Here is a 23961-nt window from a genome sequence, read left to right on the forward strand (position 1 = left end):
ATAAGTTTATTAAATATACATGCAGCGCAAAGGTAACTTAAGGTTACTTTCGCAGTTCTCCCCATTGACTTCAAAGAACTGCTCATTGGCTGAGAGGCAGAAGGATCGCCTCTCTCAGCCACTGAGCGCTCAGCAGCAGGGTTTCCATAGTAAAATCCCGCCACTGAGCTCTCATTTGGGAAGGATGGTACTAATGTCCATGGGTCTGTGAAATTCGTGTTTTTATTTTGCCAAGACCGGGGATGCCTACTTTGGAATGAAGAGGATGCAAACTCTGCATAGGAGAAGGTGAGTATGGATATTTTTTTTACAGGTACCCTATGGATTATCTACACAGACAAGAGGACTGATGGCTACAGGGATACATAGGTGAGCATGTGTACATGTGTGTGTACATATGTGAGTGCATGTATGTTTAATAAACTTATACTTTGCATGGTGTATGTGTCCTGTGTTTATTTTAATATTGCTTTTGCTGTGAAACTACAGGTACCAGGGGGTCGGTAATGCCCCACATGCTGGTACTTGTGGTTTTCCAACTACCAGCATGCGTGGGAGGCTTGCTGAGACCTGCAGTTCCACAGCAAAAGACAATATTTTCAACACTTTCAAATGCACTACACTACATAATCACCCCGGCACCCACCGCCCAGGGGTGCTGGGGATAGCCTCGGGCTATTAGCCTTGGCCGGGGGCACCCTGGAGAGGGGGACCCTTTATTGGGGTGGTCCCCAGCTCCCCAGGGATCTCCGGCCTGGGCTGACTTAATGGGTTAATGCTTTGGCTGGGGGACCCAGTGAAAGGGCTTCCTTGGCTGTGGCATTAGCCCCCCCGCTAGACAAAGTCCAGTGTTGATTCTGGATAATACAGGGGGACGCTACGCATTTCCCCCCCCCTGTATTTCCAGTACCAGAACTGGATCAGAGCCCAGTGCTGGTTGTGCAAAAAATACGGGGGACCCCTACGTCATTTGTCCCTCGTATTTTGGCAATCAGGGCTGGTTCTGACTAGTCCAGTGCTGGTTGTGCTTAAATACAAGGAACCCCTATGTTGTTTTCCCCCTGTATTGAGGCACAACCAGCACTGTGTCACTAAAGCCCGGGGCTGGTCGCTCTTTTGGGGGTCACACACTGTTTTTTTCCTTTTTTTTTACACAGGAATAATTTATTTTTTAACCACAGCAGCCAGAGGGGTCTCACTGATCCCGTCCATGCTTCTGTTTCAGTGACACAGATGCATGTAGCATGAATCTCCCTAGTCTGTTCATGCATCTGTGTCATTGAAATACACAGCAGCCCAGACGGGTCTCACTGATCCCGTCCGTGCTTCTGTGTCAATAACACAGGTGCGTGTAGCACGGATCTCTCAGATCTGAGCCTGCATCTGTGTCATATCGCACTCGATCTAATGAATATGCAAATCATTAGCTAATGCACGATAGATTAGGTGCACATCATGCAGCTTTTGCTGAACATCGTTCACTTCAGCTGCCTGAGAGAGTTCAAGGGAAATCATATACGAGATCGGCACCTTTACAAATCAGTTATCCTGTGAGTAATAGAAATTAACAGTCTACCACAAATTCCTATCTCACTGTGGACAGACTTCTCACAGTACAGATGAAATACTAACAAAGGTATTCAGGCCACATGCCCTCTGACTTGGCGTCCCAGAAACCAATTCATCTATGACTTTTAATTAAAAACCTTATATCATATGAAAACTATAATTCGCAATTTGTGCCATATTGCTATATTCCTCACACTCTTCATGCCAGTTCTAATGAAACACTTTGAACCATGTTCACAGCATATATAAGATATACTGCACCCAATTCAAATTTGAGTATCCAATGTTGCTCCTCAAACATGATTCGAGATAGACATTCAGCAAACAAAGTCTAAGAAAATATATTCTGTATTATTATTATTAGTAGTAGTAGTAGTAGTAGTAGTAGTAGTAGTAGTTGTTATTACATCATTATTTGTTTTAAACTTGATTATTTTGCAATTTATCCCATTTTTTATTTTTATTTCTATGAATTTTAATAATTTCATAAATATGAATAATATTATTTTTATGAGCTATACTCCAATTCAACTGTAATATAGCAAACATAAAGTATGGACTTTAAATACATGAGAAGGGCATCTATACAGAGTTATAGTTGTATACATACTCATTTTTTATTATCTTTCTTTAGTTAATTTAGTATATTACTTTGTCGCAAAAATAATAAATATAATGACAACTCATAATTATTTAAATATTTTATAATTACAATAATGTTACCAATAATAAAATTTAAAATAATGCAGACAATATTTTTATGATTAATGGTAATGGGGTACCCTAGCTCTATGGGGTATGTTTACTAAAGTGCAGGTTTTTAGAAGTGGAGATGTTGCCCATAGCAACCAATCAGATTCTAGCTATTATCTTCTAGAAGGTGCTAGATAAATGATAAGTAGAATCTGATTGTTTGCTATGGGCAACATCTCCACTATAAACTCTCACTTTAGTACATATACCTCTAAGTCTCCTGATGGTATTCTTTTATGTGTGTGCCGACCAACTGGTGCTGGGATTGGTGCGTCTCATCAGCTGCAGTGGTAGTGGTCAGTGGTGTGCTTCCTTTGTATTTACCGCATCTTTGGGTGAGCAGATCTGTTCGCCTGCCAAGGACTATCAGGTGAACTCTGGCTTGATCTTTTCACTGTAACAAAATGTCACTGTCTTTCTGATGGCAAATACTGACATAGCACTTTCTACTTAATCTGCCTATATTAATAGTCCCTGACAGAAATGAATGTAGTCCTGAACTGTACCTGGGTTGCTATAAATCTCCTCCACTACACTTGCCCCGCATATGTTACCTCCAGTACCAGGTCTCTGAGAGGGTACTTTGGTCTTTCCACCTCCCAATTATAAAATACTTTCCTCAGGTAAGAATAGTCTTTAGTGTCTTCTTTTTTTAATATGTTCATTTTGTACAGCCTAGTTATAAAGATATTAGAAAAGAGTTATCACAGTGCCTCTATAGGTTATTCCTGCTGCAGCCTTTATAATAGTCAGACAGGACCCTAACACAGAGCAGATTCAGCCCCTGCCTTCAGCTTTTCACAGACACAGTGTGTCAGGGTGCACCTCAATCACTGCCCATAAGAGTGACTAGTACCAGCTTGTCATGAAGGTAGGTGGGATAGACTCCTCCCAACCTATCTCCATTTTCCAGAATGGCTGTCCTCCGCGCCTCCTCACAGCATAGCTCTGCTCTCCGCAGGTCAGTTACCTACGCTCTGCCCAGACCAACTGCTGCTCGCTTCTATCTGTCACTTGTCTTACTACCTGACACTCCTCATGTGACCTGCTCCTGACCTATTGGGCAGCTGCAGAAGCTGCTGGGAATTATGGACTGCCTGTGTAATGACATGCACATGCACTGTAGAACAATGCACAGTGTCAGACCTAATACCTCGCCTAGTGGGGTAATACAGAGAGACGCCACTAGACCACTAGAGACAGCTTGATAACAGTTCATCATGTGGACATATCATCCGTATATACATGATAAATTTTGATGCATTGATAAATAAGATATGATGCATTTTGACAGTTCAATCATGTTGACATTCTCATGTCGACATGATAACTGTTGATCAATCATACCACACCCATGGAAGTAATAAACGTTTAATAACTGTTTCATGTGACACTTTATTATGTTCTATGGCATGGATGGGGAACCTCAGGCCCGGGGGCTGTATAAGGCCCGCGGAATCATTTGGTCTGGCCCTCGGAGCTTTTACCTGCTGGCCTCATCTGGCTAGCAGGGTGCTTAGAATGGCACCCTGCAGCCAGAATCCATGCAGCAGTGTCGCCTGGAGCGTCCTTAGAACGCCACTGCCACTACCGCTGTCCTTACAGCTCCCCGGAGCATCCTCAGGATGCTCCAGACATTTCTGTAAACACAGGTGATTGTGACCCTGCACCCATGTGACGTCACTGTGACCTGCACCGGGCCCGCAAATAATGTTATATATATCAAAATGGCCCTCGGCAGAAAAAAGGTTCCCCACCCCTCTTCTATGGACAGCATAAAATGCATGCAAATTGCGCTTCAGCTGGATTCTGCATTATTTACACTCATCTGGACAACCTCTATACAAAAAAACACAGTTTTCTTGCAGTCCTTTTGTCCATAGTATTTAACAAAATGGTAGGATTCTCTTGAAATGCAAATAGATCATAACATTTTCTTTCAAGGTGGTTAGAACACTTTTTACAGTGATACAGTACAGGTCCAAGAGTTCTGACAGTACAAAAGAACTAGTTGGCCTTCAGTACTCACTGTACTCATAATGCCGAGACAGGTTTTAGGCCTTTGCCATGTTTTATTTTAGTGATAGACTATTGCCGGCCGCAGGTAATTTCAAATTCTCTTATTCCTTCTCTTAAAGCATTAACCTTTACAACCTTTGCAAAAGGCTATTTCTTCATACCTGTAAAATACTGTTTCACTAGATTTATTTTGTACCTACTAACAACCCGCTTTACCATGACCTAAAACTTTTTATTTTGTGAAATATTGTGTAGTTCCTCCTATTAGTTTGTATACAGTTCTGAATATAAACTTTGATCTATTAAATTGTAACTATTAAAACACTTAAGTTATAACAATCCTTTCCATGCTTTATAATGCAGACTATGGGCAGTACTCAATTAGTTTTGCGTCAGCTAAAAAGTTCCGCCTACCCGACTTTTCGCCCTCATCGCGTGTTTTGGATGCGTCCCCGCTTATCGCCCTATTCAATTACCAACCAGGCGAAAACGGCAAGCGGCGAATGTAAAACAGGCGAACAGTACTGTCAGAATCGGGGAAATTAGTCTGAAAAAAAATGAAAGTACTTTTTTGGGGTGCTCTTAATTTTTTTCCCTGGATTTTTTGACACAGTTGTCCTTTTGGTTCTGAGTGGTTTCCCCATGTTTGCACCCCAAAATTGTCCCAAGGGTTCTGAGAGGTTTCCCCATGTTTGCACCCCAAAATAAAAATGTTGCACTTCTTTTCTCCTGCTATTCTTAGGCGAATCTTTTTCGCCTTTTACATTGCATTGACTTTACGCGTAGGCGAAAACCGGCTGGAATTGAATTTGGAGATAAGTTCCGACCACCCGAAAAGCCCCGATCGCTGATACATTTCCGCGGAAAATGGCTTTTCGCTTCTAATTGAATACGACCCTATATATTACTTTAGTGGTCCTTGGGCTCATACACAGTAAAATTACTTGATATAACAACCTTGATAAGTAGAATAATCTGGCAAATTTATTAAAGGGTATAAGAAAATGTAGGTATAAGGTATGCAATAAGTAACTATCAGCATTCAAATGAGACTACACACAATAAAAAATAGGCAACGAATAAGTACAAAGTAATTATAACTATGCAAATGACATACAAAGAGACACAAATGAGATGATAATAATATGCATTAATTTCCTGCCAATACTTCTCTATGATGAATAACCATATCTTAGAAATCAAATACACTGCTTAAGTCCAGCTGCTGCAGCGCCTCTTTAACTATTATAAGGTAGAAAATGCAATGATGCAATTCCTAAACTACTTCAACACTAGATATTCTGCTTATATACAGTTACCCTCATAGCAAATAGCAAATAGGATCCATTCATATTACTATGCAAAGAGACCATGAATACTCTGGACCACAGGTTCTCAAACTCGGTCCTCAGGACCCCAAACAGTGCATGTTTTCCAGCTCTCTTCACAGAATCACAAGTAAAATAATTAGCTCCACCTGTGGATCTTTTAAAATGTGTCAGGGAGTAATGACTACACCTGTGCACCTGCTAGGTGACCTGGAAAACATGACCTGTGTGGGGCCCTGAGGACTGAGTTTGAAAACCACTGCCCTGGACTAATGAACACAGAGGGGTTTCAGCGAATAGATCTACATTAACCACTTGCCTGGCATGGTCGCATCAGATGCGTCCACACTAGGCTGGGTGACCAGTCAAAAATGCCCAGTGAGTGGTTGAGGGAAGCTAATCTTCCAGCAGCCGCCCATCTTACAAGGACCTCCCGACCCCTCTAGTCTACACCTCACTGCTGATCGGTGGCCCGGTGGCACCCTTCACTCGTCATCTGCAGAGAGAAGCAGCCGCCGAGAGACATTCTGTCAGCGGCGCCTTCCCACTCACTGTACCCGGCGACTGCAGAGAAATGCAGCCACCGGGGAAACAAGCTGTATCCACTGCAAGGAGAAGCAGTTGTGGGGGAAACAGGATGCAAGTGGCCCCTTACTGCAGAGAGAGCTGCCAGGATAAGCCAGCCCCCCAGTTTGTATACCCAGCAGCCGCCAAGGAAACCAAGCCTGCCTCCACTTGCTGCATAAAAATAGTAGTCCCTAGGGATGGCCATCAACCATCAATGTTTTCAAAACATAGACGGTGGCTGGCCGATGTTAACTAGTTTTCCCATTGATGGCACAGAACCAATGGTTCTCTGCCATCGATGGATGAGTGGGGGATGATGTTTTTATTCCACAACAGGATGGAGCTTAGCCAGCTAATCCCTGCCCCCAATTTTGATTGGCCCACCATAACCCCAGCGGCGATGGCCATCGAGGGAGTGCAAACAATCGATGGTTCCCCAAGGATGGTTTTTGTGCCATCAATGGACATCCCACTGATGGCCATCCCAAGTCCCTATTTCCCCCAGTCAGTCCCGATCATTGTTACTATCGATTTTCCTGATACATCGAAAAAAATTAAATTTTATGCAGCACACAACCATCAATGGTTTAAAACAATCAGCCATTGATAGTACTGCTGTCAATGGTCATCACTACAGTATACCATAGAAATCGCTAGTTTTATGGTATAATCGGTTTGAAAAAAAATATATATTTTTTTTTTTTTAGAAAATCATGTTGGAAAAGTTTTAAATATATCTTCTTGACCTAATTTAATCATTAAAAAAAAAAACGACAATTTCTGAGCATTTTTTTTAAAAAGACAGTTAAGTGGTTAAAAAGGTCAACAATGCCTAGATAGACACCACATGGTAGACAGTCAATAGGTCTACAAGAACAAAAGGTCGACACACAAAAGGTCCACATGGATGAAGATAGACAGGTACAAAAGGTCGACATTGAAATGGTCAACAGTTTTTCTTTAAAGTTAGGAGGGACGGTTAGGGTTAGGCTCTTACCCCCATGGTTAGGTTTATATTCCAATGGTTAGGGTTAGCCACCAGGAGGGAGGGTTAGGCACCTTGGGGAGGGTTAGGATTAGGGTGAAGAGTAGAGTTAGAAAAAAAAATGTGTCAAAAATGTTGGTGTCGACAATTTTTGCGTCGATCTTTTGTACCTGTCTATCTTCAGCCATGTTGACTTTTGTGTGTCGTCCCTGTCCACCTATTAACTGTCTACCATGTGGGAACTAGACACGGTCTGTCTTTTTTATATTAATCCTTTATACCAACCCCATCACAGAGATGTTTCATTGGAATACTCTCTTGCTACTGTAGGTGGTAACTGTCCTATTACATGCATGTATTTGAATTCCACAGTAAGGTTAAGGTTAGCATCTAATGCTGTTTGTCCTGCACACACCAAACACAATGTCTTCAACACTTTAGCATGTACAGTATATCTCAGTCCTAAGGACACAAATATTTTCAACAAAAATATCATCAGCACTCTGGGGGGTAAATTTACTAAGATTTGAGATTGGTCGAGTTTAGTTTTTTTAATTTCGATTTGCATTGCCAAATCTCAGGTAATTTTTCCATTTTTCATCTCTTAAATTTACTAAGAAGTGAGTTTCATTTCTCACGGGCCGCTAGCCAATGAGGGTCCGCTTTACATGTAACAGCCACTCATTTGCTGGGACCCACGTGGCTAGCGGCCCGTGAGAAATTACAGATGATTTCGGTCATCTGTCATTTCGCGAGGTATAAGTATATGTAACAGCATATACTTACATGTCCGGCATGGTTCGGGTAAGTTGGTTTGTTGTTTTAACAAGACCCTGGATGCTACGGAGAGCAGCGCCAGGATGGAGCTGAGTATAGGATCTTTTCTTGCAGGTCATTCCACACGGATATCTACATTGGAGAAGAGGACACACCGGCTGGTACAGGTAAGTATATGTGATTGAGGTATGGGTGTAAAAAACTTGTACTATATCCGGTGTGTGTGTTGTGTCTTTATTTAACTATTTATTTTACAGTGGAGGTACGGGTGCCGGCCGCCTGCTGGCACTTGTAGTTCCACAAGTGCCAAAGTGCAAGCATGCTGGCACCTGTAGTTCCACTGTAAAATACAATAGTTTACTTCGATTTTACACTTCATTACCCCCGTACCCACAGCCCAGGGGTGCGGGGAAGAGCCCTGGGCTTCAGACCAAGCCTGGGGTTTCAGGAGAGGGGGGACCCCTTCTTGGGGGGTCCCCACCTCCCATGAGAGTTCCGGCTTGGCCTGACCGGCTTGGGGTGAGAATTCTTTGGCCCTGGAGACCCAGTAATAGGCACTCCTGGCTGTGGCATTACACCCCAGTCGGTTTTGGTCCCTACGTAATATTTTTTACCCTATATTTAAAACCAGCACTGGCCCTGCAGCCTGGTGCTGGTTTGTAAATTATGGTGGAATCCTACTCGTTTTGTTACCCGTAATTTTCGGAGCCAGGACTGGCTGACAAGTCCGGGGCTGGTTATGCTGAAAAGAAGGGAAAAAATGTCTACAGCGATAAATAGAGTAGAAAGAGTTACAGACCAATCTAAAGAAAAGTTGATAGCACTGGCAAGGGTTATTTGGGGCAAGAAAGGCAGCACATACCAACCATGGGTCTCCGCAGGTGTTCAGCACACTGAGGATGAGGGAGATGGAGGTCTCTGTTCAGCAAGGAGCCAGGGGGCCCATACTTGAGCAAAGATATGGCCTCTATCATTAAGATAGTAGGTTATCTCCTCCATAGCGGCCACATGCCAGAACTGACGCTTAAGTGCAGCAAGGGATGGTGGGGAAATAGTTTTCCAGTTAAGGGCTATCAGGGCCCGAGAGAATATGCATAAGTAATTTTCTTGAAAATTTATCAAGATTTGGGGTGGGCAGCATAACAAAAATACCCAGGGATCTTTTGTTACCGGATTCCAAAAGAGAGCTAAGAAGACCATGGACCAAATCCTAGAACGGGATAATATTTGGGCATGTCCACCAAATGTGTACAATAGTTCCTTTATGGACACAGCTCCAACAGTCAGGTGACGAGGAAGGAAACATTTTGTGGAGTCTCATGGGGGTTTAGTACCAACGGTAATACATTTTATATGAGTTTCTTTAATTTTAGTAGAGATGGAGCATTTAGCAATGCTTAGGCCCGTATTCAATTTGAGGTGAAAAGCCAGAATCGGTAAAAAAGTTTCGCCGATGACGTCATTTCGCCAGGCGGAAAAGTATCGCCATATTCAATTTGAAATACTTCCCCCTGCAATGTAATAGGCGGAAAAGTTTCGCCTATGAATAGCAGGCGGAAAAAAGTGCAGAATTGGGGTTTTGGGGAGCAACGTTGCGGGAACCCCCATGCAGCCTTCAGACAGTCCCCCAATTGTAAACTACATAAAAAAATAAAAAAAAACACTTAAGAACACCCCAAAAAATCACTTTGAATTTGGGGGTGAAAAAAAAAATGTTGGGGGACAAAGTTAAAAACTAGTGAACTAGACTCTGGGGGGGGGGTTCCAAGTATGCCCCATGTGTTTTTTTTTTCATTGCAGGTGGCTTGCGGCAGGTGGATTTTTCACAATTTTTTTAACTTAACCTTAGCAACTTTAAAATATGCTGGCCCCCATTTTCAAGTACCCCAAATTTGCTGGGATGTTATTTTCTGCAAAAAAAACTCCTGAATACTATTCTGCACCACGTATACAAAAACGCTATTTAGCAGCTATTTAGCCTGTTTAAAAACACAAAATACCTTCAGCAAGCCAAATCGGGGAGTACCATAGGGAACCCCCATGTCAGAGTATCTTTTGGGGAGGTATCAGGCTGATTTCACCAAATCTGACAGTACTTTCCGCTTGTTTAAGTTTCACCGGGTCCCGTTTTCGCATACTTTCAAATTGAATACGGGGATACACGGGCACACACGCGATACTTTTCCGCCTGCAAAACACGCGATGTAGGCGAAAAGTCCGGGAGACACAAAAGTATTGCGGTTCCCTCAAATTGAATACGGCTCTTAGTGGGACTTCTTCCCATGTCTTCTCATCTGGAGGGGGCTCTAGATCTTTCTCCCATTCAGCCTCATGAAATCTCAGGGAAGGAATAATTACATCAAGGAAAAGAGAGTGAAGTTGCGAAATCAGACCTTTAGACAGGGGATGATATCTACAGAGGGACTCAAAAGGCGTAATGTCTCTAAGTATTGATGCCGGTGGTAGAGAGTGCAATAAATGACAGATTTGTAAAAAATTCTAAAGGGTTTATTACTTGTGACAGGCATTTTTGTTTAAGTTCTGGTAAGGACAACCATTGGCCCTGCGTAGAAAAGTCTACAGGAAACTTAAGGCCTACCATAGACCACAAATATGCTTTCTTAGTGGAGGACCCAGGGGGGAAACAGGGGACTGAACCAAATAGGAGTTAGGGGAGAAATTGGGGAAGTAAGGTTCAGTTTAAGTGAGTGCTGATCCCAAAGGGAGATATTAAATTTAAAGGCAGGAAGCTGTTTAGAAGTGACAGGATGTTGTGTAGGGGAAAGGCCCCATATGGACGTTAGGTCAGGAAGGGCAAGATAGGCATCTTCCAGATCTAGCCAAGAAGTGGATCCTGGGGGTGGAAAAGAGGCAACAATTTGTGAGAAATGGGAAGCTAGGTAATAAAGTTTAATATCTGGGAGGCCCCTGCCACCAGTCTCTGCTGGTCTTTTCAGAATAGTAGCCGAAATCCAGGGGGGGTCTTTGGTTCCAGATAAAAAAAGACCAGAGATCTTTGAATATCTCGGAGGAGGGTGGTTGGTATAGCCACAAGGAGAGTTTGAAATAGATAGAGCCATTTGGGTATTATATTCATTTTGATATGATCCTGCGCAGCCAGGAGATAATAAGGCGATTCCAAGAAGACAAGTCCGTCTGCATTTTGGAAAAAAGAGGTAGGAAATTCTCACGATAAAGGAGATCATAGCGAGAAGTGAGATAAATCCCCAAATATCGAATCTGTTTGGATTGCCACTTAAACTTGAAATCGGCCTTTAGAGTTTCAGTAATTTGAGGGGGCATGTGGAGCAGCATGGCTTCTGATTTTGAGTAATTGATCTTATATTTAGAGACAACACTATAAGACTGCAGAACAGTAAAACGATTGGGAAGGGAGATCAAAGGCTGGGTTAGGGAGAGCAGGATGTCATCTGCAAAGAGAGAAATCTTGCAATGAGTGTGTCCCACCTGCAGTCCCAATACATCTGGGTGGGCTCTGATCTGGGGGGGAAGTGGTTCTATCACAAGGGCAAAAATCAGGGGGAACAGGGAGCAGCCCTGCCGGGTACCATTGCTAATGGAAAATGGGTCAGAGGGAGTGCCATTGATAAGAACCGTGGCAGAAGGAGCAGAATATAAAGAAAAGAAACCTGTGAGGAAATCCCCCATGGAGCCAAATGCCTCAAGGGCAGCCTTCATGAAACCCCAGGAGATCCTATCAAAAGCTTTTTCGGCATCTAGGGAAAGCATGATAGTAGGAGATTTCCTGGAGTTTGCCACATGGATGAGGTCAATGGCATGTCTAGTGTTGTCCCTAGCTTGACGACCAGTGGATCAGGGAGCGAAGGAGGGTGTGCAGTTGGTTTGCCAGAATCTTAGCATAGATCTTTAAATCTGGGTTAAGGAGGGAGATGGGTCTATAGCTGGCGCAATTAAGTGGGTCTTTGCCTTCTTTAGGGATCACAATGATTCTGGCTTCCAACATTTCAGTAGGGAAATAGGTACCTTGAAAATCAGAATAAAAGAGGGCGTGCAGGTGGGGGGCAAGCAGATCCAAGAACTTCTTATAATACACAGCTGTGAACCCATCTTGACCAGGGGATTTACTGGATTTTTGGGATTGTATAGCTTGTTCAATTTTATCAGGGAAGATCTCGACATTGAGATATTCGAGAGCGCTGATGAGTAGACATGGCAGTTGGGATTTAGCAAGAAAGTCGGCAATTAGCTGGGAAGTAGAGATGGATAATCGAATATCTGAGGGAGCCTTGAGATTGTAGAGATTAGAGTAATAGGATTGGAAGGCAGTTCTAATATCAGATGGGTTATGAATCAATTGGTCCTGGGAATTACGCATAGAAATAATATTTTTGTGGGTCCTAGCTCTACGAAGATGATCTGCAAGAATTTTGTCTGCTTTGTCTCCCTTCTCATAAAAGGTTTGGCAAAGCCATCTAAGGCGATTGGCCACTTGTTTAGAAAGAAGAAGATCTAGTTTAGTTTTGGTCTCCTGGAGGGCAGCTAAAGTAGCAGGAGTGGGAACAGATTTGTGTAAAGATTGTAAGGTGTGCAGTTGAATAGAGAGTTTGTTGATCTGAGTAAGAGATTCTTTATTTTTCCTGGAAGCGATATTGATCAGGTGTCCCCTTAGTACTGCTTTATGTACTGTCAAGAGAGTAGCTCTAGAAATATCTGGGTGGTCATTAAGGTAAAAACAATCTTTAATGTGGGATTTAATCGAAGGGAGTACATCTGGATTATGAAGTAAAGAGTCATTAAGACGCCAAGTCATAGGGCGGGGTAATAGTCCGGAGATATCAAAAGAGATGGGGGCATGGTCAGACCAAATGAGAGGGTGAACCTGGGCTGAGTGAAGATGTAAACTATGATCATGACTGAGCAGAATCATATCAATACGAGAATATGAATTGTGTGGGTGGGAGTAGAATGTATACTCACGAGCGTATGGTTCCTTAATTCTCCAGGAATCATAACGGAGCTGTGATCTCATGAGGTCGAGGAGGGATCGTGAGTGTCAGGGGTCCAGAGGGGGAGATAACGCGTCACAGGAGCAGAGCGGTCCAAAGTGTTATTGAGAACCATATTGAAGTCCCCAGCAACAATAAGTTCACCATGGCGATAATTAGAAATAATGGGGTCCAGTTTGGAGAAAAACATGTGTTGGGCTTGATTAGGAGCATAAATATTTAGTAGCGTACATAGTCTACTATTAAGCTTACCTACAAAGATAAGAAAGCGGCCCTCCTAATCCGCCAAAGAATGAGATAATTCGACTGTAAAATGGCGATCAAATAGGATCGTGACTCCATGTTTTTTAGTAGCATGATCACAAGCGTGATAGGTGACAGGATAGGCCCTAGAGCGGAGTTCTGGGTGGGAGTTATGCAAAAAATTTGTTTCTTGCAGGAAAACTATATCGCCCCAGTGGAGCTTAAGAGAAGCAAAGAGCTTTCCTCATTTCTGTGGGCTATTGAGCCCCTTCACATTAAAAGATAAGACGCAGAGACCCATGGGCAGCAAATTGGAAAGAGAAGGCTAGTAAAAATATTGGAGAGAAATCAGAAAAGGCTAAAAAGTTTAGTGAAAGGTCAGTAGAAAAGCAGGAGAGAATGTAAATGAAGGATATAGATGAGATTGTACAGTGGTCAATGGAGGAAAAGTATGGGGACAGGGGAAAAACCGGAAAGGGGGGTAGTGTAAGTGGTCACTTGGCAGGATAGGCCAGGACCAATAGTGCTGACAGTGGGAAGGGATACTATGTGACAACAAAGCACATAGGTCAGCAAAAGGACTAAAAGACCTAAAGAGGCATGGTTGAGCAACAGAATAATTCAACATATATGGATAAGAAGAGAGGGGACCCCTCTTGGAGGACATGAAAAAAAACTGGATACTAAGAAAAACATAGAATATAGAATGTACGGAACTGGTGTAGGGAAAATAACAAGAATAATAGAAAGAAAATAAATGAATATAAAGGATAAATAAAAATAAATAAAAAATAAATAAATAAAAGGGGCAGGATAGAGAGGGAAAACACATAACCATCAGAGAGAAACATTGTAGGGCAATAATAAAAAATTCCAAAATAATAATATTATGCAGCAACATAATTGACAACTAAAAAATACAAGAAACAAAATACAAATAAAATAAAAACATACATTAATAATACAACTGATTATGCATATAAACCCTAGACAAAATATACTAGGAGAAAACAGAAACTATGGGGAGGTCAATCTGAATACGACCTCAGCTCAAAAAAAACGTTACAATAATAGCATAACATAGCAAACAACCTAATGTATCAAAATACAATATAATAAAAAAAAAAAAAAAACAAACGTGATCCCTCAAAAGAGAGAGAAAGACCTCAGTGGGTCTTGTTACCAAAGAAATTGTAAAACAGTAAATAAACCTGGTGTAGAAAGTCAAGTTTCGGAGGGTGGAGCCGGTGGCGAGGACGAAGCAGGGATAGTTGACCATTCAGATCGTGAGGGCTGACGGGAGTCCGCTCTGGAAGACCTAAGTGATAGTGGAGGTAATGTAGTAGATACTGCTCCTTCGAGGTAAGGTCCAGAGTAGAGAGTAGGGATTGAGCTTCAGGAAGCAATTTAGCTGTAAGCAATTTTCCTTGATGCCAGACCATTAGATGGAATGGAAATCCCCAGCGATATTTAATGTCTTTTTAATGAAGCATAGTGGTGATGGGTTTGAAGTCCCTGTGTTTAGCCAGGGTAATCGGGGAAAGGTCTTGAAAGACTTGCAAGAAAGAATTATTGTAGGCTATCGTGAGAAGTTTACATACTTCCTTCATGATTGATTCTTTGGAGCTGAAATAGTGCATTCTGAGAATTACATCTCTAGGCTGGGATTGGACTTGTGAGCAAGGACGTAGGGCACGGTGAGCCCGGTCAAGAAGAAGATGGTCTTCTGGGGTCTCCGGAGAGAGCTGGGTGAAGAGGTTTTTGAGATAAAGTTCAAGATGAGCAGGCTCAACCTCTTCAGGGATGCCTTGAATCCTTAGGTTGTTTCGTCGTGCTCTGTTGTCCTGATCTTCTTAAGCGTCTTGTAATTGAGCAATATCTTGATGTATATGGCGAAAGTCAGTGTCCATGGATTGTTGGAACGACACTACTTCTTCCACGCAACGTTCCAGCTAATCAATCCGCTCCCTCCATGACATCAGCCTTCAATGAATGGAGGGCTTGAACAGATGCCTTGACGTCTTTAACTTCTTTTAGAAGGGGAAGGAAATCACGGTGTGTCAGAGGCCTAAGATCGTCATCATCCGGGTAGGTCAAGTTAGAGGTGAGACATCAGAGCAGTGGGGTTCACCACCAGAGGGGCCAAAAATACTGAAGCTATGGTATTCCCAGCAGGGAAAGCACCAAGCACACAGATTCAGATGTGCAGGGGGTCCAAGGATGAAGGGAGAGCTGGATAATTACTGCTGAAATTTTCACAGGCACAGGAGCTCCACTGCAGGATGAATGTAGAGGAGAAGGTAGCTGGAGGATGCAGGTATAGTGTACATGCAGCCCAGCAGGTAGATAGGGGCAGCACAGCGAGGGGATGGCTGTAGTACTTAGACAGAGCAGCTGGTGGAGCCTGGAGGAATCCCCAAAATGGTGGCTGGCTGGGAGAGGTACAGCAGCAGGAGGCCCTGTGACAGGCAGTGGCAGCAATGTTCAGGGAGAGCTGGTTCGATGTGGCAAGGCTGAGGTCAGCTCACCTTGGGTCTTCTAGGGCAGACAGATCCCGGACAGCAATGGGTGAGGAGGCGCTGGGTACACCAGAACGGCGCGCTGGCCGGAAATTGAGCCCGCAGCTGTGGGGCAGGTAGTAGGCCCTGGTGGAAGTCGGTGGCCAGCAGCTCTAGGATCCCCGCTGGTCAGTCTCCGGGAGGGGGGAGATCAGAATACAGTGCACCAGCGGCCAGCCTATAAAAATATCACAAATTACCAACTGGCTGCAGGGGGGGCAGGTTGGTGAGCCCCTACAAGCTTTGGGCCCTTGGGCAGCTGCCCAACAAGCCCAATGGAGATAGCACTGGTTAGGCACTAGGGGGGAGGTTAGGTTTAGGGGTAGGAGCAGGATACTTACCGACAGGTGTCGGTATCATAACCCTGTTGGGATGCCAACATTGGGATTCTGACTTCCGGGATCCTGGGCGTCGGCATCCCATACCCAACTCTTTGCAACACACCACTCCTAAGAACAAAGCAATCATTCCTAAAAAGAAAATAAAGAGATAAATCTACCCAACAATCAAAAGGGAACTCCTTCATCAAGAAGTGTCATATTATACCAAGCTGTCAGCTGGTAACTGCGTTTGATAGCTAATTTCACCTCTGGGGAAAGAGTTTGTATATAAGGTAACCAAGCGTAGAAAAAAAATATCAGCTAGTCCTCCTTTATTTAGGAATGTGCAGTAGCAGTCCATTCCATAGTTAAAAATTAGGAGATTTTGGATAGCATCATATTGAGCGCAGGGACGTCAGGAGCAATCTACTGAAATAATATAGTTTTCTTTGCTGCAGCAGCAACTTCAGTAAGGAAAACTCGCACACCTTTTGAAAATCTATGTGAGTAGTCATTATAAAACACCCATTCAGGAGATATGTGAAAATCATTATTTAAGGTGGTCCTAAGATAGTGCTGGAGCCTTTTCCACATTATTATTATATTATAAGTCTCAGTCAGCGAGCGTAATGTCTTGTGTCAAAAACTCAACACTTGCAAATTAGGGAAAAGTGGAATATTTGCCCAAAAATTGAGAGTATAAAGCTGCAAGGTTTTAATATCTACCAGTTGATAGAAATATTTCAGACCTCGGAGAGACCAAGGACCTCATTCAGAGTCGGTCGTAAGCGGCCGCTCGGTCGTACGCCTAACGACTGAGGAACTGAAAAAGGAAGCAATCGCATGGCCGGTCGGTCGCAACCAAAGTAACGCCCATACGTGAACAATGCACATCCTCTAGCTAGCGTGTGATAGCAGCTAGAGATCGAGACAATCGTTGTCAGTCATTGTCAGTCGCTGTATGTTAATTTTCTTCTGATGGTTGCGGCCGCTTGTGTTGTATTGTTCAAATGTCATTTAGTTCATGCTGATGTTTTACTGGTAGTGCGTTTGTAAAATAAAAAGATTTTAAACCCGGATTTTGGAATAATAATGTTGTGTTGTTGTTACATGCATGTTAAATTTAACAAAAAACTGCATAGAATAGGCCATCCCCATGAAATTTATTTATTCTTATTATTCATTAATGCTAACGCAGCTGAATCAATTACAAGCCAATTAGCAGTGTTATTAGCTTCATCAAACGATTATTAGCTGCTTGCATTGTGTGGCACAAAATAGAAACATCAATCCTAATCCTAATCAGTATCGATTGTACACTGGGGCTTGCGAGAGCACGTACCCAACCTCAAGCTGTGCGATCAGCCAGGCCTCGAACCTGCTCGCAGAATGACATTTTACTACTTCCGGACTTCTATGTCGGTCGTAGCAGGTAATTTATGTACGCCCCTAAAACGCCCTGAAAACGGTGAGGCACGTCTGCGTTTTCAGACCACCACCCCCGTCAACACCCACAAATGGCCTTTCATGTCAATCAACTCTCGTAAGCCACTTTCTGCTCGTAAGCCGTACGATCTACAGCATTTTGGATCGCAAAGCCTCGTACGCACATGCGCACAACTAACCGTGCGCATGCGTGGTTTGGAAACATCGGATGCGTATGACCGAGCGGCCGCTTACGGCCGACTCTGCATGAGGTCCCAAGACCATACATCACAGAAGAAGCGACCACTGGGGATTCCCGACTAATAGTAGAAATAGGGAGAGCTTCAAATGGGAACAGAGCTGCCTCCAATCCTTACAAGTTGTAGTCAGCGGAACATTATTTTTGACTGAAGGGTAGAATGTAGCAGGGTGAGCATATAACAACACTGGTTTTTTTAAATGATTATTATAGTTTTATTTATAATGTCACCCTAAAATCAAAATGCAACATGCTTGCAATGCTGAAACCGGTGACATCAGTATGTTTTTATGTACAAATGATCTCCTGTGTGCTACATTTAACTAGCATATATCTGTATTCTGCTGCCTTAATAATGAACACAGCAGATTTATATCCTGCTAACTGAAAATCCATCAATTCTACCATGTCCATAGAAATGCTTTTTAGAATAATTAACTCATGTGGGAGCATAATAAAGTAAAAGTAAAAAAATATATATTTATTTAGTCTTTCAGCAATAGACTTGGCATGGCTCAGCATTGATTTAAATGTGATAATCAATGTACAGCACTCATCACTGTAGCAGCTTCCACAAGATTTTTATAATTGGCTTCATACCCAAAGCAAACCTGATTTATAGGATGTGCTCATGTTTAGCATTTACACAGCAAAATATCCTCATTTTCTTCCTTATATGCTTTAACATTTGTCTGAAACTTCCAACTTAAAGTCAGAGACAGAAAATGGCATAGTCAGACCCAATGGCAAATTTTGGGGAAGGCTCAATGATCCTCCCAAAGTCACACTCTGCTCTTCTTAGCATGCTCTCATGCTATCTGGCCACCAAAGGAGACTGTCCTATCATTTCTAGGTCCCCATGAACTTTGGGCCACATGGCAGCCATAGTATTTGTGATTTTCTAACTGCATCACGTAGATATTATAAAAAATCTCTAAATAAGACAAAAACACTTCTACTTACCTCCTACATGACTAATATAATAGATAAATGATATCCTAGCTACAGTATATCTTCATATTATTCACATGGTGTTGGACTACTATAAGATGCCCTAATTAAATACATATGTGTACATTTCCAATGAAAGTCTACACTGTAAAGCTGGGTACACACTCCAATTCTCATCCAATCCAACTTCAGACCGACTGGTTTGTCAGACATTGGTAGAGTGTGTACGCTCACAAGACGTTTGGTTGCATACAATCTTAGTCTTCTGGTCTTGTGATAAGATTTGTAAACCTGCTGAAAAATCCGGAGACCAGATCGACAATCACCAGACCAATTCAGAACTGTGTATGCTCCTGAGACTGGTTTGTCCAATATTTCTACCAATTCATCCCAGTGAGTGTCAGCCGGTCTGCCAAAGATTAGAAGAGTGTGTTCAGTGACACAATCTTTTCATCAGATTGTTTCAGCAGATGCAGATTGGAGATCTGCTGCAAAATTGGACAAGTGTGTATGCATAGATTGGATTTAGAATCTGCGATGAGGTCTGCAGTAGAATTGCGTCAACAATCTGGTCTGGAGTTGGATCCCCGGAGGATTGGACAAATGTGTACCCAGCGCAAGTCACAACATATTGTTGATTGTTTTTAACATAATACAAAAGGCTGCACTAAAACAAATATAAATCTAGAGGCCAGAAGATCTAAAGGTGCGTAATCCGCTTGCTGATAGAGGAAAGACAGTACAATTACAATATTGTAATCATACAGTCGTTCCTAATCCTGTGAAGTACCTACACTGAATGATATGTCATTCAGTGCAGGCATCCTCACTCATCCCCGAACATGCACAATCTGTCGTTTTTGGCAGATTGACCAGCATGTTTAGGTGATGATTGATGTCGAAAACGGCCAGCGGGAGCACGCATCGCTGGTCGTTTTCGACATTTTAATGCACGATTTGTGAACGATTGAAGGATAACGATGTCGTTATACTTCAACCGCTCATTTTAATCGCCTAGTGAATGCGCACCTTTACAGACTAACACTTGGCTTTTAGAGACCTTTCATTTATAATATATATTGGATACTGGGGAAGTTCAACCATTGTTCAGCTCCTGCCCCTGCAGTACAACCCTTGGATGCCAAATAACTGTTTCCTCTTGTGGTTTTATCAATAATGCCTTCCATTTCTTTAAGCTAGGAATGTATCCTATTGTGCATATTGTAACCTGTTACAATTTGAAATGTCTAGAATATTTGGAATGTCAAAGTGATATAAAGTGGGTGTGTAATACAGATTAATGCACCTGTACATTACCAGATATTCCAAACAGCAATGTCAAAGTTTCTCTCATGCAAGCAGGATGTACTAACACTATAATGTGGTCGAACCTCCGGAAACTGGCTTTAGACCGCATTTCCCATATTTTTCAGAGGTTTGACCCCATTTCTCATATGCATCAAGCATATTTCTGGAGTTTGCACCTGATAGGCAGTGCCATCTATAGATGGCACTGCCTTAAAGAAGCTTATGGGCTTCTTTTCGAATAATTCCCAGAGAGGGATCTAATTGGATCCCTCCCACTATCCCCCATGGCTCACGCATTGCGTTGTCCGATGGCCACGCATGTGCAGAAGAACTGCCGGGTCATGAACCAGGAAGTCCTCACACAGCGAAGGACAGCTGTTATCGAAAGAACTGTCCTTTGCAGTTTAAACGCAAATCTACATGCATACGGGATAAAAAATATGCATCTATGCATGCAATACGTGGTGAGATGTATCACATTAAAAATGTGATGCATGATACATCCATCATTAAGGGCTCTATTCATCACTTTGGTTGTGGTGGAACAAGACATGGCTTAAGAAGATTGCTGCAATGGACCTCCAGGCCACAATCTAGTATTAGAATACCATCCTGTTGTGATCTTATTCTTACTGGGCCAATTGAAGAGCAGCAGCAGAAGTTGAAGGAGCCACATCGCCGTTGCCATATGGGATGTGGCACACAAGACCACACCCGAGGTAGCAACCCCAGATGCCACACAGCTGGACATATGCTCTCAATGCACCTGCTGGCTTCCAGTCTTCCAAGATTACTGAGACCATTATACAGTCATGGGCAGGGAAGCTGAGAGACGTGCCGGGCCCAGAGGAAGGGGATATGGCCTAACCATGGGAGGCATAAAAAAAAAGCTTTGCGATCGCTCCCCCCAACAGGCATAGAGACAGAGCCACAAGCAGTATCCCACTGCAGCCCAGTACACAGCAGCATGTGCTGGGCTGCTGTGAGGTAAGAGAAAGGGGGAGCGATGCCATACCCATGCCTCCGCCAGGGCCTTGCAGCAATCCGGGGCCCGGGTAATTAGAACCCGCTCCCCCCCCTCTCGGCACCCCTCGTCATGGGTCGCAGATGTCTCAGAAGGTGCTATCACACCGAGGTGATGGACAATGGTGCTCCCTGCCGGATAAGAGGAGAGCAGGCATCAGCAATGTGCTCAAAAACAATAAGATGGGGGGCGACAGAACACATCAGGGAAGGAAATAGAAAATAAAAAAGAGGAGAAGCACAAGAATAAAGAAGGCACAGAACAAAGGAAAATAAATAGAAAGTAACAATGTAAAGTAAATAGAAAGAAAAATCAAAATAGGAAAGACAATATAATGAAGCACAAAAGATTGCAAGGCAGCTCTTCCCTCTGCCCTGGGAGATTTCCAAAAAACAAAGATAAAGTGCTGTTAGTCAGAAAACTTTCAGCCCCACCCATATAACACTATACACAAAACCAAGAGATAAAAGAATACCAATTTAAACGGGCAACCATAAAATTCTTAAAGGGGCCCTGTTCAACCTAAGCTCAGTGTTTAGCTGTCCTCAGGCCTTACGAGTCATCTGTATCGACCTCCCTTCAAGTTCCTTTGTTCAGTGTCAGAGAATATCCAATTACAAGGCCAGTAATACTTATGCAGCACTGCCCTTCCAGCATGAGATCAATTTTGCGGTCTACAGGCAGTTACAGTAGTGTAACTTCCTGTTTTCTTAGTTGGTGGCATTTCTGTGCTCTAGACCTGCTGCATACTTGTCGGCACATTATTCATTCCTTATTTGCCATTCCTGAGAGAATTGGAGAGTTAGGAGCCTCCACTGAGATACAAATAAATAGAATGTATTTAGTGAGTATCAATGTCACATATACTTAATACTGTCACAATTACACACAAAGTCCATGGGGCTATTAAAGGTGCACTCACAGGTATCATTAAAATTAACTGGCATTTGATTAGCTGTAATCTGACATCTAGTACAATTTTCCTACATTTATATCAATATATTTGGTTTATAATGCTCAGTGCCGCAGCAGGGCGATTTTGAGCACCTGGTCCCGGCTCCACCCTCCAAACATGTTATATCATTATGTCCCGCCAGAGGGGCAGGCTGTTGGCACAAGGGATTACAGCACTACGATGCTCTGGGTGTCTGTACAGGTGCAGGGTCCTTATCTGGAGTGTCCAGCTGTGCTACAGGTTGTAGGGTGCTGTACCAGGCACCCTGCAAGCCAAGTGCAGGTGCCATATGGCAGTGACAGTGCCAACCCTTTAGGTTGTCAAAGTTATTTAGTGGAAATCACTGGCTGCTTCCCCATGTCACATAAATTAGAGGCAGACTACTTGTGTATCTCCAGATGTTAAACTAAAAGTCCCAGCATGTCCCTCTACCCCCTTGTGCTTCTCCTTACTTTCATTGGCTTCTTAGTCTTACTCACCACTAGGGCACCTAACACTTGGTTGCTTATGCTCTGTTGCTATGATCACTAATGTAGCATTGTATATTATCCTTGTCCTCGTCTTGTATTGTATTGTAATGTAAGTCACTGGTCACATATTTGTTTATGTACTGTGTAAGGCACTGCGGAACACTTGTGGCGCCATATAAATAAATTATTATTATAATAATAATAATGTCCTATGAGGCAGAAGAAGTTGGTTGAGCAGGGTCATCATCATGTGTGCAAAAACTGTAATAACTTTATTGTGCAAAATCAGTATTATTCTTATTTTGAAGGATTTCAATTAACTAAAGTATTTTTATCTATAACCACCTTTCTCTTTTCTAGTCACTGTAAAATACATTCATAGTTATTGCATGTTCTGCCTATCAGACATTGCATGAAAGAGAAACACAGAGAAGCAATTAATGGATCTTTGCTGCTCTCTGCTGTTGGTTTAGGCTACCTGTAAGTAGTACTATGCAGTTTATTTAATGTCTTATTTTTAGAGAAAATGTCCTATTAAATGACACAGCATGCATTCCAAAAATAAATACATACATATAAAAATCTATTTGTCATAACACCACACTTGTGGCATTGGGCTAAAGCTAAATAAAGACATTTAAGTAAATAGTTATATTAGTCTCTGACAGCTATCACTAAGTGTAAAATCATGTTTATATTGCAGTAAGACTATATGCCACATGAACATTTCTCCTAGCGATGGCTGAGCATGGATATAGGAATATCCTAACTGTAATGCAAGTTTTTGTAATACAGGGCCTAATTCAGAGATGTACTTTATGGAAATTCAACTTTCCGCACATCTCCGATTTTTGCAGATATGCGCTTGCGCAGGAGCCACAATGTACATGTGTAGATCTGTTTCTGCGCAGTGCCCGTAAAGCCACAGCACGATTGACATGATGCTGGCGTTTGGGGGCGGCAACTGGCAGAGTTACAGAAAAATGGGGGCGTTAGCCCCATTTTTTAGGCATGCTGAATCTACTGGCTGCTTCCTTGGATGCAGCTTCACTGGCCCCAGCAGCAAGGTTTTGCTGGGCATCCTGAGTAAGCTGAGGGTCACTCAAAGTTCCGATGTTTGCTCAGTTGATCCGATGCTGCATCTTCTTTTACTCACGTTGCCTCCTACAGCTTTTACATATTTTACTGCAGCCGCTGTGTCCAAAGATGCAGCGGCTGGGCTATAGCTTCAGTCTCTGAATCAGGCCCATAGTCTGTAAAAAGCACTAGGATTCAAACATGAAGACCTAGCTTTCTGTGTTACACATTATTCAGAACATTAGCTCCCAATATTCATCTGCCCAAATAGTAATTCCAACAATGTACAGATGTGTCCACATCCTGTACATCTATCCTTTGTGCGCTAAAAGGCGCATTACACAAAACACGTGAGCGCCATGCGACTTCTCAGCACCGAGCATGT

This window comes from Taudactylus pleione, unplaced genomic scaffold (assembly GCF_031769625.1).
Source record: "Taudactylus pleione unplaced genomic scaffold, aTauple2 ptg000251l, whole genome shotgun sequence".
Taxonomy (NCBI): domain Eukaryota; kingdom Metazoa; phylum Chordata; class Amphibia; order Anura; family Myobatrachidae; genus Taudactylus; species Taudactylus pleione.